General features: G+C 42.5%; 2 protein-coding genes and 1 long non-coding RNA gene across 4 annotated transcripts in view; 1 reads left to right on the top strand and 2 right to left on the bottom strand.

Moving 5' to 3' along the window:
- The window catches only part of LOC121641689 (E3 SUMO-protein ligase ZBED1-like), a 631274-nt gene that overhangs the window by 232250 nt on the left and 382932 nt on the right, over window positions 1–16092 (top strand). The window lies entirely within an intron of this gene.
- LOC121641698 (gastrula zinc finger protein XlCGF8.2DB-like) overlaps window positions 1–16092 on the bottom strand; it is a 54550-nt gene that overhangs the window by 1245 nt on the left and 37213 nt on the right. The window lies entirely within an intron of this gene.
- LOC121641718 overlaps window positions 1797–16092 on the bottom strand; it is a 15256-nt gene continuing 960 nt past the window's right edge. For both annotated transcript variants that reach the window (XR_006010774.1, XR_006010773.1), the window contains 2 exons: window positions 2527–2673; window positions 1797–2149 (listed from right to left, as the gene is read on the bottom strand). This is a non-coding gene — a long non-coding RNA (uncharacterized LOC121641718). The remainder of the gene's footprint in view (window positions 2150–2526; window positions 2674–16092) is intronic.

Below are 16092 nucleotides of genomic sequence, written 5' to 3'. Positions count from 1 at the left end.
AAATTTACATTTTGCATCACTTTAAAACATCTTGTATGGTTTAAATAAATAAAGGCTTCTTTGTTAAATGTCTCTAGAGAGATCGTTGGTGGTGAAACTCTTGACCACATTCAGAGCAGCTGAGGGAATTTCTGGCAGTGTTACACTCCACGTCACTGTTTACACCTGCCCTATGTGCCCTCTTGTCATTCCATCATCCATCACTTATCCTGATTGGGCCACAGATCCTCTGGTTCCTGTTTTATGGAGAGATGCTCCAAGTCCTGCTTGTCAAGACCACATTTGCAGGGAACTCCTCCTACCACCAACAGCTGTAGGCATCTGCAGACAACACTGAAAAACAAACAAAAAATTCTGTTCATTTCTCCATCTGAGCATGTGTAGATGCATTGACGGAACTTGTTGACCCTCATCTTTCCTCAGACCTCTAATAGTGGGTACAGGCTGGTACTTTCTGACACACATCTGGGATGTAGTGCTTCGTTTCCATTGAGCGGTTCGGTTTGGGCCGGTACGGTTCGCTGCATTATTGAATGGTCCAGCCAATTCTGGTGAGCGTTTCCACTGCAAGTTGGATTGCCACTGGGTGGCGGTGTTTAGACCAAATGCCTAGTCTGGCGTCATTCTAGTGCGACGACAGCAAACGAGACGCTACTGAACAAACAACAATGGAGGCCATTCAGCAACTTGACATTGTATGATGAAATCGTGATGTTGTATTTAAACAAAATGACGTAAAAAAAAAAAAAAAAAAAATTATATGCAATTATATGTGTCAATGTGTGCAGGACTTCTGTAAGGCTGCCTGCACATTGTTAGTTCCTGAAATGATTTGTTTTCCAGACCGGGAAAAGCTTGAAGACATGGCTGAATACTTTGAGAAAAGGTGGGGCCTTCCACAGTGTGTTGGTACTATTGATGGCTCACGCATACCAATAATAGCACCACAAGAATACCACACCGACTACTTCAACAGAAAAGGCTGGCATTCCATCATCCTCCAGGGAGTTGTTGATGGAAAAGGACTATTCTGGAGTGTGAATGCAGGAAAGCCCGGGAGTTTGCATGATGCTCGGGTTCTGCGATTGCCCACACTGTGGGACTTGGTTGGGCAGGGAGGCCTGTACCCTGCTTGCACAAAGAATATTGGGGGGGGGTGGATGTTGGCTACTATGTGTTGGGGGACTCTGCCTACCCTTTACAGAACTGGCTTCTAAAACCATTTCCAGACAATGGCCGCTTGACAGAAGAACAACCAACCTACAACAAAAAAACATCCAGGGCCCGGGTCGTAGTTGAAAATGCATTTGGGAGACTTAAAGGTCGGTGGCAATGTCTTTTAAAGAGGAATGAATGTGACATTGAACTTGTCAAAACCATGGTGCTTACTTGCTGTGCTCTTCACAATCTTTGTGAAAGTCATGGAGAAAACTACCAGCATGATTTGGATATGTCTGCAGAAGAGCCAGTACTTCTAATAGCTCGGGATGCTGAAGAAGAGGGGAGTGAAGTACGTGAGGCTCTGATGTGGCACCTCAACACTTAACAAGTTTTTTCAATGTTACATATAAGCAGACACTCCCATGGCCTCTACAGACTTTAAGTGATCGTTTGCCTTAATAAATTCTGTTACCTTGTTCATTTTCTCGTGTTTTTTTATTACAGGGTACTTGCTACAGGGCACTAAAATCTTTCTTTAATAACTTATATATTGAAACTGGAATAATTACACAGAATCTAGACAAAAAACAGATTACATGATTTAGAAATAAGAAATACACAAAAAATGTACTAGATAGACCACCTTTATTAAAAACAAAATAAAAACATAAATAGAAGCTAAACTAAACTAAAGGTTTTCTGTCGCTTTCTCACTATTGCTTGGGCTGTGGCATTGGGTCACGACTGCCTCCCAGCACTTGAATAAGTTGCCCAAGGACACCAAGGAAGGCCTGGTTGAAGGTAGCTGACTGCTCCATCTGCTGCCGTGTAAGTTCTCTCTCCTGTTGCCTCGCTTCCTGGGCGTCCAGACGCAGTGCCTGAAACTGACGCTCAGAAAGGTTCTCCATTCTCTCTAGCTGCCTTTCATCTGCAGCCCACATCTCCTCCATGACTGTGCGCACATCCAGCTGCGACCGTCTTCTATCAACTGGAATATGCAAAAGACCAGAATAGTGGGTTTTAAGCAACAGTAAAAAAAAAAAAAAAACTGGGTGATTATACATTAGTTAAGATATGGTCAGACTGTGATCTTAGCTTAAAAGATACTTTATAAATCACATGAAGGGTATTTCCTATCACAGCAGCAATCAGATAAACGGAAAAGAACAGAAAAAATAAGGCAAATCTACACACAAATGCAAACAAAAAAGAGAAAATTAAAACACATTAAGAAAATAAAACAGTTATGATTATGGATTTCATAATGCAAATAAACTACAGAGGGAGCTTGTTTACTGCTTAATGTCATTTCTAAGTTTGGAGAAATGCATAATCACAAATTTTATTCAGAACATCATGACTTACCGGTGTGCTGACGCCGGAGTGCAGTGGGTGTCAACTCTGGTTGGGTCGGTGGTGACGCAGTTACCGGGGTAATGGGGCTACTTGACGAAGTGGATGGACCCTTGTCCAGAAAGGACGAGGCATTGGTGTCAAGTCCCTCCACTAAATCTGAAAATAAAAATATCACGAGTTTGATTCACAAACAACAAGAATAATATAAAGGATGGGAACGGTTAGCGATCGTAAATAGCTGTTACCATCAGGCAGGAAACAATAGAATGCTAAGCTATGCTAGCATTCTAACTACGAGCCTTTCATTTCATCTGAATTTACAAAGAAGTTGTGCGAAGACTTTCTAACTAGTTAGTATAGCTAAAGCTCATCCCAAGTGGGAAAATTCTTACCATGAGGATCTCTTATGGATTCTAAAAGTGCAGTTGCCGAGTCCAGCCCTCTCTCTGCCTTTGTTTGCTGGTCTGTGGCCAAAAATGTCGTCCATGGCGTCGTACCACCTCCAAGTACTTCGGCTGTTTCCACTACGGCTGTTGTCATCCTTAAGTTTTTTATATTGTCCTTTTAGCTTCTTAAGCTTTACCAACATTGCTTGGATGTCCTTTCGAATCCCTCGGCAGCCATCCGCTGAGAAATCTCTTTGTACACTTTTTCGTTTCTCACTGCTCCATCCAGCTCATTCTGAATCACACTATCGCCAACTATAGCCAGGAAAGTTTGTAGTTCCAGAGCCGACCAGACCTTACTGTTACTTCCAGGCATTCTTTTTCTAGTATCTTTCCAACGCCCAACTACAATGTGCAACTGAACCACAAACTGAACAGCAGCGTTGTTTGTGTTGCGCCTGCTTTTGTCCTGGGCAGTGACGTTTTTCTGTCTGCCAATCAATAGATTTCATCAGTGTTGCCAGTACTTCTGCCTTAACCGTACCATATGTACCATTCCTATGGACCTACAACTGAAGGAGGTCATGAAATGGTGTGGTATGGTTCGGTTGTATGGACCCATTTTATAATAGAAACACACAAAATAGCATACCGGACCGTACCGGCCCGAACCGAACCGCTTAATGGAAACGAGGCTTAGCTTAACTCCTTCAAGATATCATAGGTCGTTTACGACTTTAGTCTACGCCAGTCTTCAGATTTATGTGCCCAAGCTCTGAGGCCCAAGGGGAGACAGGCTCTGCTTTGACTCAGCATTACCTGGTAAGGATGACCTCCAGTTGTCAACAGAAAGGTATAAAACCTTTTGTCTCTCCCTGGTCTTTTTTTTAATCAGTTTGTTTTTGGACAATGGCATCTGTGTTGAAAGCTAAGTGGATCAGCGTTCGACTACTCCGCCTAGGCTGCATTGTCGAGTGCAGAGCCAATAAGCGCCTCTCACCTGCATTCACTCAAGCTACTAGCTAGTGGGACAAGCAATGAGAAGTTAGCTTGTTGCAACATGGCTACTGCCTCGACTCTACCTGAAATCGAAGCTACTCCACCATCATTCAGATATGGCGTATGGAACTACTTCGTTTTTTTTTTATGTTAAGTATGACCCTGATAGTAAACGCGTCGTGGACAAAAGCACGACAGTATGTCGGAAGTGCCACATAATGCTTAACTACATCGGTGGGAACACAACAAATATGACTGTACATTTACACCAGCATCACCCCGGTGCAAAGACAAGTGGAACCAGACAAAAACAACAGCATGCACACATGCTACAAACTTTACCCGAGTCATTTAAACAGACACTTCTGTTGTAGACAACACTGGGATTCAGGACATGCTGCGAGTACTCGAGCCCCGGTACAAGATTCCTTCATGAAGCTATTTCACCGATACCGCAGTTCCTGCTTTGTACAATGAGACAAAAGCCAAATTAGAGACGGTAGTGTCAGCAGCACCCACTGTTGCTCTGACTGACACCTGGACATCAAGAGCTACACAGAGCTACCTGATCGTCACTGCACATTATATTGATATGGAATGGCAGATGAAAAGCAGTGTTTTGCAGACACGCCTCATCGAGAGTCACGCCACTGACGACTTAGCTAAAGGTCTGTCAGAAACTGTGGAAGACTGGAAGTTAGTGCGACCAAATGGAACTATACCTGTGACTACTGACAATGCCAGGAACATAGTAATACAGTCACAGCTGCTGGGCTTGGGTCACAAATTGGATGCTTTGTGCATACTATTAATATAGCTGCTCAAAAAGGAGTGGTAGTACAGAAGGTTTCCCATCTGCTGGCAAAGATGAGAAAAATAGCCACCTTCTTTCATAGAGGCACAACAGGAAACAATGTATTGAAGACAAAACAGCAGTTGCTGCAGCTTGGTGATAAAAACTGATCCAATATGTTCTAACTAGGTGGAACTCCTCCCATGATATGACTGAAAGATATCTTAAGCAGCAAGCTGCCATGTATGCTGCAATGGCCGACAACTCTGTAAAGAAGAGTATGAAGAACATTCAGAGTCTATCTCGGGACGACCACACACTTGCTGAAAATCTTGTTGCAGTCATGAAAACCCTGAAAACTGTGACAATAATGATGTGTGAAATGGCAGCATCTATGATCCTGCCATTTAACATGAACATCCTGAACTCTATGGCACAGTCTGATAATGACCGCCCAGCAGCAAGAGATGTCAAAAAAGCCGTCAGGCATGACGTGGAGCAGAGATACACAGATCCTGTCCTTCAGGATTACCTAAACAAGTGCACTTCTTTAGCTCCTCGATTCAAGTCCCAAGTGGGACACTTGGATGCTGTCATTCAACAGAGAGTCTATGGAGCACGCACCAAAGAGATTGTGGTGAGAATTGAACAAGTAGGTATTCCTTTATTACTAGTATTTTTTTTATTTGTATTTTGCTACTCCATGATTTGTAAATATTACTTAAACAAATACAATTAACAGGTTTGTTAATATTTCTTAAGGACCAAGCCACAGGCACCACAGAAGTAACGGCCTCCGCAGAGACTCTAGCAGCGGACTCATCAGATTCACCATCAACATCTCCACCACAGAAGTCGTCGGCCATGAAAGAGTGGTTTGGAGAACTGTTCGTGGCACAGGAGCCAAGGACCAGGTCTGCAGCCGAAGTGGCAAAGGAGGAAATAAACTTGTACAGGCTAGCAGATTGCATTCCCACAGATAATAACCCACTGAGATGGTGGAAGAAACATCACAGCTCGTACCCTCACCTTTCCAAGTTGGCACAGTGTTACTTGGTTGTACCTGGAACCTCTGTCCCAAATGAGAGGGTGTTTTCCACCCTTTCCACTTTCCACCCAGCAGGTGACATTGTCACAGCAAGCAGATCTGCACTGTCAGCAGAAAATGTGGAGATCCTCATTTTTCTAAAGAAAAACATGGAAATTGAGTAAACTGATTTTTGGTTTGTATTTAAGTGGGCCTTTTATTTAAGTTGGTTTTGTTATATATGCAGCTAAGAGGTGCTAACACTCCAAAAGATGAGTATGAGCTGTAGCTCCATCAGAGAGTGGTTAATTTTATAAGGACCTGTTTGTGTCAAATATTCTGCTGAAAATATACTCCAGAAGATGGGTGTAGTATAGCTTTTCGGAAATAGCTATTTATTTGTAATATTCTGCTCTCTACAGAAGATGGGATTATTTCTCTGTCAGAAACTTTTATTTTATTCATTTGTTCATTATTTTGCTGTTTTTAAGCAACATTTAATTTAAAAACTGTAATTTTGAGTTTAAACAAATAGACACTTTCATGGCCTACGTAATCAGTAACGTCACTACTGTATCCGGAGGCAAAACCTGAGGAAAGCGCATAAAAAACACTGTAGAAACAAGCTTGTTGTATGTTTGGGTGCCAGAATAAGAGGAACAACTTTCCTGGCAGTAAATTGAAGTTTTTTTTAGGATACCGGCTCAGATAAAACGAGACAATTATAGCTGAATGCAAGAAGACGAAAGGACTGGACAGAGACAATCATCAACAATTCTCGCGTTTGCAGTGCAGACTTTATATCAGATACGATAAAACAGAATGTTAAGTGATTGTTATAGAGTCCAAATTAACAAAATTGTACATTATAAAGGAAAATGTTGGATGTATAAAGGTACCTTTATCAGCTTTATTAGGAAGCGCATGAATGCTAAACTTTAGACCGCAGCACACAAAGATCGGGACGTAAGTTTATGTAATTTATTATTTGAGCATGGCAATTTATGACAGTTTTAAACAACCAGCAACTTACATGCTTTGAGTTTCTTTTTGCTGTATACACATGGTGTCTTGATTAGGTACATGTAGGTGTCTGGCCTCTCCACCTTTCACCAGTCCTGAAAGATCTTCATGCCACTCCCGTAAAGTGTATGGATCAGCCAGCCTGCTTCCATCTGCTAGCATTAATTTTCTAAAATAGCTGTCATGATCCCGTAGAGTGCATGTCTGTGTGTATTCCAACAGTTCTGAGACTGAACCACTTGCCTCTAAACATTTACTAACTCCAGGACGTTAACTGGCTCCAGGTCATCAGGAGACACGGCAATATAAAGCTGCGTATCATCAACATAGCTGTCGACGTCAATGCCATGTCTCCTGATGACATCTCCAAGTGGCAAAACGTACAAATTAAAAAGAAGTGGGCCTAGAATAGATCCTGAGGGAATAAAAACAACTTTTTCGATGATTACTTAAAAATGGTAGGTTGGATAGAGGTTGGTGACTTTTACAAACAGTGGGCTCTAGATTACTCTTCAGAAGGAGCCTCACCACAGCCGTTTTGAAGACAGCCACTTTCCTCAAAGTTCCTACCTCCTGTTGGCTAAAACTGGTGATTTTAAAAAACACGCAGTAGTGGTCTGACACAACCAGGTCAACAACAGAGGAAACACCAGTGGACAGACCATAGGTTATGGACCAGGTCCAGGGTGTGTCTTCTGTTGTGTGTAGGCTGTGTTACATGATGCTTAAAATCTATACTGTTTAAAAGGTTTAAAAACTTGCAGGCATAGGGATCGCTACAGTTATCGATATATAGGTTAAAATCACCAGTTATTAAAGTCTTATTGAATTTAATGTTTATGGCTGATAAAAAGTCTGAAAACTAACAAAACAGGAAGGAGGGTTTGGTGATTTATAAGGGGGGGAAACGATTCCAGTCTTCAGAATTGTTTCCAGTGCGGGTTGGACTCAGCCAAGGCTGCCCTTTGTCACAGATTCTGTTCATAACTTTTATGGACAGAGTTTCTAGGCACAGCCGAGGCATTGAGGGGATCCGGTTCGGTGGCCTCAGGATTGGGTCTCTGCTCTTTGCGGATGACGTGGTTCTGTTGGCTTCATCGGGCCGTGATCTTCAGCTCTCACTGGAGCAATTTGCAGCACAGTGTGAAGCGGCTGGGATGAGAATCAGCACCTCCAAGTCCGAGACCATGGTCCTTAGCCGGAAAAAGGGTGGAGTGCTCTCTCCGGGTCTGCAATAGGGTCCTGCCCCAAGTGGAGGAGTTCACGTATCTCGGGGTCTTGTTCACGAGTGAGGGAAGGATGGAGAGGGAGATCGACGGGCGGATCGGTGCGCCGTCTGCAGTGATATGGACTCTGCATCGGTCTGTCGTGGTGAAGAAGGAGCTGAGCCAAAAGGCAAAGCTCTCGATTTACCGGTCGATCTACGTTCCTACCCTCACCTATGGTCACGAGCTGTGCTTAGTGACCAAAAGAACAAGATCGCAAATACAAGTGGCTGAAACGAGTTTTCTCCGCAGGGTGACCGGACTCTCCCTTAGAGATAGGGTGAAAAGCTCGGTGATCCGTGAGGGGCTCAGAGTAGAGCCACTGCTCCTCCGCATGCTCGGGCATCTGGCTAGGATGCCTCCTGGATGTCTCCCTGGTGAAGTGTTCTGTGCACATCCTACCGGAAAGAGGCCCTGGGGAAGACCCAGGACATGCTGGATGGACTACATCTCTCGGCTGGCCTGGGTACGCCTTTGGGATCCCGCCGGATGAGCTGGTGAATGTGGCCGGAAAGAGGGAAGTCTGGGTTTTCCTGCTTAGGCAGCTGCCCCCGCAACCCGCTTACAGATAAGCGGCAGAAAATGGATGGATGGATGGCTTTTATTTGATGTTGTTGGTGAGGTTGATAATATCCATCTTTAGCATCTCATTTATGCCTGCATGTATTACAATGGTGGAAGCTGAGGGGTGATGATGAGAGTTGGTGGGCAAAGTTGCTGAGGTCTGTGACCACTGCGCCCGAGTGGCAGGATGCGTGGCACCTGTTCACATGGAGGAGGGTCCGTCGGATAGTCGAACCTCGGAATCCCCCACGATGAGCTACAAGGGCCAGCTCCAGCCGCTGAGAGTCACCAGGTATAGAGGCCTGCAGCACCAGAGCGCAAAGTGGCAGCCGCGGGAGGATAGACGGCGACCCCTGCAGCGGTGGATGCAGGGGAAGAGAGGGAGGCTGCGGTGATGTGCTCCAAGCCATGACCGGGGCGTGTCTTGGCCAAGTGGCAACCTCCGGCGGTAAAATGTGAAGCCTATGCGGAAATGCAAAAAATTGCAGTTCACCCCTCATCCGCTAGGGGCTGGCTCTAAATACAGCAAATCCCCATAGACTCCCATGTTAAAAACCAACTTCACAGCAGAAAACAAAAAACCATTTTAGGATTAATAGGTCAAATTTACCTTCATGACAACTGTGGGGGGTGGGGGGGGGGGGTTCCTAACTCATCCGTTTGGATGTTATTTAATCTTAAATTTCGGCATAATTAGGGGCGTGTCCTTTTGATTGACATGAATCCATTATCAGCGGCAAGAAGGGAGAGTGTAGCACAAACGCGGTTTTTAGCCGGATAACAGTGAGCCTTAGCTTTAGCCCACCTACCCTCATTAGCCGGTTAGCTCACGTTAGATCCGAGTTGGCTCAGTTAGCACTTAGCTACAGGCAGCTCGGAGTTTGATAGACGTCAATCATCCACCCCACGCTCACAGCCTACGGGTGACATCATGGAGGTTCCGTCCATCTTTTATCGACAGTCTATGGTCAAGAAGTCCAATGTAATTTGTGAAAGAAATTTTGCTGCATATGGTAATCACTCACCTATACTCTATAATCACACGTATATTCAGTTTTCTTTATTCATTTATTACTGTTAATCCATTCACTACTACATTTTCATATTGTGTGTTCTCATTTTACAGAATATTGAAGTTACTGTTTTCCTGCAGCTTTATTGTGCATGCTTGTGTGAGGTCAGACTGACCACTCTTTTCAGACCTTGGATATGAGAAAGTTAAGACCAGAAGTTACTTTTAAAAAGTAACTTTTACCCATTACTCTTTACTTCTTAAAAAAGTAATCCGTTACTTTACTTAGTTACCCTTTCTGGAAAGTAAATTTTTATGTTACTTATTACTTTTACGTTACTTTTATGTAGCACGACTTTCGACAGAACTACATGAACCTAAATGTGTAGGCCTACATAAAGTTATATATTATGGAAGACACAACAGGTATTTCTTTTGTGCTCTTTCTTATATATTAGACCTGGAAGAGAGTGGTGCCATTCAGTCTCCTTTCTCTGACTTTATCAGGTTTGAGACTGACCTTCAGCTGGGGACCAGCTGAATAAGACATTTTTTCTCTGATGTCCTCTTCTGACTTTTCGTGAGTCAGAAGACTGCTCTCAACTTGCAAGTAATTCTATGTTCAATACTTCTCCTGTAATAAACTTTATATACTTTTACTCATTACAGACTCTTGGTAATGTTTCTACAACAAATTACAGGGCTCAGTGACGTCTGACCTGTTGCACTCTCATGTGATGGCTGGAGTAGCACAGCACACTAAATAGTGGAGGGCAAATTGCAGCAAAAAGTGCTAAAAACAAAAGCTGTGTACAAAGCACAGATGGGTTGTGTTGTGGCAGAGAAAATCAGTGGTGTTCTGTCAGAGTTTCTGAAAAAATAGTAGCAATCACTGCAGATAATCCTGCCATTGTGGATGTGGCTATTAAGCACCTGCAATTAGTTAAACTGTGCTGTGTTAGAAAAAATCCCCATTTGCACCCTAACACACATAAATGTGCATGTAAAAAGTCAAATAAAATATTATCTTATTTATTCATTTTTCTTTTTTACTATTTATTCTTCGAACCAGGATAAATTCTAATCATCCATATCAATGATTAATGAATTTTTAACCTTTTTAACTTCTACATTGATGAGCTTTGGTCATGGTGCACCTCCATTTTATGATCCAATAACACAAAACTGAATACATTTTCAGTATATATTTTATGATAACTGGATAATTTATGTTTTGATGATTGTGTTTTGGTACAAGTTAAAGATTACCATAGAAATTTATTTATACGCATTATTAGTTTTTGTTTAGTGTCAAATACTCTAGTTTTGCAACTTTCTGCACAAAAATATGCACATAAAATCAAGTTATAAATTACACTAAATAAATTCTAAATTAATTATTTTATTGTCATTTATTGTTTTGGTTTTTTTAAACCCTCATCAGTCCTCACTCATATCAAACATCTAATTTTGTGTGTGCTGTAACAAGGAGCTTCACCTACAGTCCATGTAACAAGTCAAGCCATTCATGATAATGCCTTCATGGCTAACAGAAAATAGACCATGAACAATATCTAGAAATTTATTTAACAACAACAACCACATAACGCGAACAGTTTAGGGGAGGCAGGAGCTGCAAACCGAAGTAATGTTTCTTGCAAAGAGGTTTTCAGCAGTTGTTGCAGTTGCGTTGCACAATTCTTCTGCTAGAGCCAAACATGATAATAATGTTTTTCAGCAGCTCCTCAGCCGGAGCAAATGGAGTGAAAAACTTGTCATTTCTGACTGTTACGCCTGTCAGGCCTTCCGTATTCTCCAACACCTGGATCTAGCTGCTCATCCATGCAGAAGTCCTCTTTCTGGGTTGAAGATCACCTGTACCGGTTTCATGGTGTCAGGTAGGAAATGAAGAGCTTTTCTCCAACTTCCTCTTATAAACTGTGCTGCAGATGCAGCTGTGTAAACAAAGACGAGGAATGTTTTCACATTTCAAAGCAGTGCAGAGGAATGCATGTAGATGTGCATTTTACATATTTTAAAATTAAAATGTGGAGCTGCTTGAACGTTCGGGAAAAAAATACACATGAAATGGATAATATGTAAAAGTTGCCACTTGAAAGCTTCCTGCGCTATTGTGCATTTTGTCACACTGTAATGCAATTCAATATACACATTTTTGTGCTTAGGGTCCAAACGGGGAGTAATTACGATAATGGTAAATGGTCTGTACTTATATAGCGCTTTTATCCAAAGCGCTTTACATGTACGTCACATTCACCCATTCACACACACACATTCACACACTGATGGCGGAAGCTGCCATGCAAGGTGCTAACCATGACCAATCAGGAGCAAGTAGGGGTTCGGTGTCTTGCTCAGGGACACCTCAACATGAGTTTGATGGGCCGGGATCGAACCTGCAACTCTTGGGTTACAAGATGACCACTCTACCCACTGAGCCATGTTACAGCATAATGTTGTTTACAATAGCCTAAAAATAAAATTAAGATTGTGAAAAAATGCAATTTTCTGCATCCCATCCCCCATCTTTAAAATCAGCGAGGGGAAATGTTAAATATGCTAGAAATTAAAATGCAAAAACACATAAATGGTCATAGGTGTGCATAAGGGTTAATCTTGCAGCACAAAGTCTGTACTCCTTAAATTCAGTGAGTCAGTGGGTGGCTAAGGTCTGAACCACTGTTGTGTGGATGAAGGGGGGCTTGATAGCGAAGGTGGTTCTCTAAGAAAAGCAAGAACTTCCAAGCAAGATACAAAACTCTGCAACGTAGTTCTATAGTATTTGAATCCAATTTTAAATACAACTTTTTGTCTCCTGGTATTAAAAGCATCTCCTAAATGACTTAAACTTAATGTTCTGATTTGTTTGTATTTTAATCAGATTTACCTCGACACAGACTCATCCTTGATGTAAGAATGCGCTGAAACTCGGTATCTAATGCTGGAGAAATTCAGAGCAGTACCCTGAAATTCAAGCAGCCAGCTTGGATCAGCAGCTGAGAAATAATATGGAAAGGGACAGGCAGAGATAGAAAGACGGGCTTAGACACAAAAAATACCAGTACACACAAAATTTGAATTCAAAGAACAGTATTACACTGCATCAGTGAATTGATTGTCTTGCCTTCACTTCACTTCCGGCTCTCAACCGAGGCAGACGCTTTTTTCTTCTCCTCCCTCTCTCACTCTGCCCTGCTACTGTCCTGTCATCTACTGAGCCTCTCTCTGCATTTCCTTCCAAAACTAAATCTTGGATATGGATTTGATCAGCTGGTCCCTAAATGCAATCGACCAAATTTATTCGAACCGGAAAACAGGCGTGGGGGAGCCTGCTTGCCCTGGCGGAACGTTTTCGGCTGGATATGTGATGGATTCCTGGGGAGCGTGGAAAGTCATGTGTCTGTCGATTCTTTCTGTCGAGGACGCTGAGGACATCTATACATTCGGTTTCATGATAACTGGGTTTCTGCTGTTTGGAGCGGGCGGTTTCCTGGCATATCGCAAAATTCGGACACTGTCGGCAGTCACTGGCAAGCTGCCGGATTTCTGTGCTGGTGTGTGCCGAGCTACGAACAATCAGGCTGTGGCGGTACAGGAGCTGAATCGTAAACTGGAGGCTATTCCAGTTCTGGATGGCAAACTGGTTGCGCTTTCTGGGCTTGTACGTGAGGTGGACACCAACTTGGAGAAGTTGTCAGCTCGGCTGGATGGAAATTGACCCAAAATTCGGATCATTGGGAGTCGCCAGTGGGACCACTGAGAGACTCAAGGCAGACGAAACAGCTCTGGCCTGAACCAAAACAAATGCTGTTATCAAATTTGGCTCCCTGTGCTGGCCTTGATGGCTGGTTGAAAGCTCCCTGGAATGTTTTGTTGATGGACGCTCAGTCCCCCACCCTCCCCTCACCCTCTTCACGGGCGATGGACTTCAACCTGGATCAGCCCTCAAGGATGCCCCACTATCATCAGGTGGCAGAGACTGTGAGGGAGAACTGGGGCAAAGTTCATATGCTCTCTTCTACGCACACACACTCACCACACTCAAGTACACCACTACAGACACACCTCCCCGTTATTCACTGCCTTGCTGTCCTTCTACCTCCTTCCACTCCCGGGCAGTGGGTTCATTGGACGCGCTCTGAGAATTCATTCATTCATTCATTTCATTTCATTCATTACTACAAAGAGCTCACTATAGACTATGTGCTAATGTAGGGAACGCATATGTTAAGCGTTTTGTTAAGAAAAAAAGAATATTTCGAACAGAGATCTATGTGTTCTTTATTCTTTTTCATACAGGCTTGCTCGGCTGACTGGGGGGGATTTTAGGAGAGTAGAAGACTTCATCAACCTCATCAAAGTTCAACACTATGTGTCTTCAGAAAAAAGCCCCGTACGCGGACAGATACTACCATTTCTCCAAAAGAGGTACATCTGACTGTGGAAGAGCGAGACACAGTGTTCGTATCCAACCTGAACAATCAGGTTTGGGCAAACCTATCTGAGCGCCAACAGGTACGTGACTGAGGCAGGTAGCTGGAAAGAAAGAGATGAAGAATAGAAATTTCTTTAATCCAAAACAGTGTCGCAAAACGGACTTCTTTAGGGTCAGGAATAAAAAGGGGGAAAAGGAGTAAGAGGGGAGAAAACTATGCTGTGATTTTAGCTATAACACTCTACCAGTCAAACTAGCAGCGTTCTATTAATAAGTGTTATTGTACTGGAAGCTTTTATACAAACACAATTTTACTCCACACAACAAGCCCGTATGGAATAACAGATGCATTTTTTACAAGAGGAAATCATTATTTGAGAAAGAGTGGTACTCCAAGGGTATCTGGTCGGTGGATCATTTGATGGACTCAGTCGGGAATTTTATGGATCCCAGAAGCTGTTAGATCCATTTGATTTTATTTAGGTGTTTTAGATCAGAGAAAAAATGAAAACCTGCAGGACACCGGCCCTCGAGGACCGGAGTTGGACACCCCTGCCCTAAAGAAAGTTCCACCTGGTAGAATGCTGCACTCCCGCCACCCATACTGGTATAAAAGTAAAAAAATAAATAAATAAATAAAATAAAATAAAAAAAACCCTTATCATATCACTACTTTGTCTTGAATAATCAATAAATCTATCAGTGCCAGTTTAACTAAAGAAACACAACTATATACGTACTGAACATGAAATTAAATGAAAAAGAACATGGTACATATTAAAAATAATTAATACCTTATTAACCTCCCTACCCAGGTTCAGGAACCCCGACCTCCACTGCCTCTGGTTGGCTAACAGTAAAACTGGGATCAGCTGAGCCCCGTCCATACAGGCCGAGGGCGTCTAAAGAGAGAAAGAGAAAGCTGGTCTAAAGAGATGGACGGAGAAAGACAGAGTTCCTCTTTGGTTACCATGACTTGGCCTTTTATTAATGTCCCTGCAGAGGGCGCACGCTTCATTCAAAGGACATTCAGACCACCAGACCCACGGGTTTTCAGGGGGAGGACCACCAGTAGCAGTGGTCTCTGACGTTGTCTTGGTATCTACAGTTCAACAGAACAAACATTTCTTCAAAGATACCTCCAACTCTGAGACATGTTCTGGTTCTTTATTTCCACCTGCTGCAGGTTCGCTTTGCTGGTAAGATTGCCCCACACACACACACACACACACACACGATAATCACAAAGATGATGCATATTGATTATTGGGTTATTAATAAACTGAACAGGGCCAGTACATACAGAGACAAATCAGCTGCTTTATGTAAACAGATTTATAACAAGAGGAGACAGAAATAAATGAGGACGGTGAATCAACAACTGACAGCAGTGACGTCGGTCAGGAGAGGCGTCATGATAAAAAAGAAAAACTACATAAAATAAATACTAATATTTTCCACTGATCTGTGTTAAAAATGCATTTTCAGTATGACTCTACACAAAAATCGCAGAATTTGAGGATTTCCTGATCAAATCCAGGACAGAAATCCCGGGTGAGGACGTGGCGAGCTGGGCCTCGTCTGACTGGTGATCCAGTACAAACTGGGTTCATTACGCGTTTCTGTTCCTCAGCATATCCAATACGAACTTCACACAAATAAAGTTTATACAATTTGCATGATTTCCATGATTACATTTAATTTTCCTGTTTGAAGGCATAAGAATGTATTTTTGTTATACACCACCATTGTTATATACCATTATATGGATTATACCATCCATTATTGACCCTTTCCCCACAATTTTAACAATTTCAGGTTCATCTACAAAAGATCAGAAAAGCTGAAACACAAAATATTGCATTTTAAGGGATCTACACACGGCTTACAACGAAAAGATTTAAAGACTAAGTGTTGTAGTTTTTATTATTAATGAGCATTAATGGCATGTCCACAAATAGAATAAAGGCTTGATAAATCAGAAACTGTGTTTCAATTAATCTAGATGTTGTTTAGGATATTTCAGTCCAAGTTTGAAGTGTCTAACTGC

This window comes from Melanotaenia boesemani, chromosome 6 (assembly GCF_017639745.1).
Source record: "Melanotaenia boesemani isolate fMelBoe1 chromosome 6, fMelBoe1.pri, whole genome shotgun sequence".
Classification (NCBI taxonomy): domain Eukaryota; kingdom Metazoa; phylum Chordata; class Actinopteri; order Atheriniformes; family Melanotaeniidae; genus Melanotaenia; species Melanotaenia boesemani.
The sequence above is the reverse complement of the archived record's forward strand: the minus strand, read 5'-3'. Positions and strand labels throughout refer to the sequence as shown.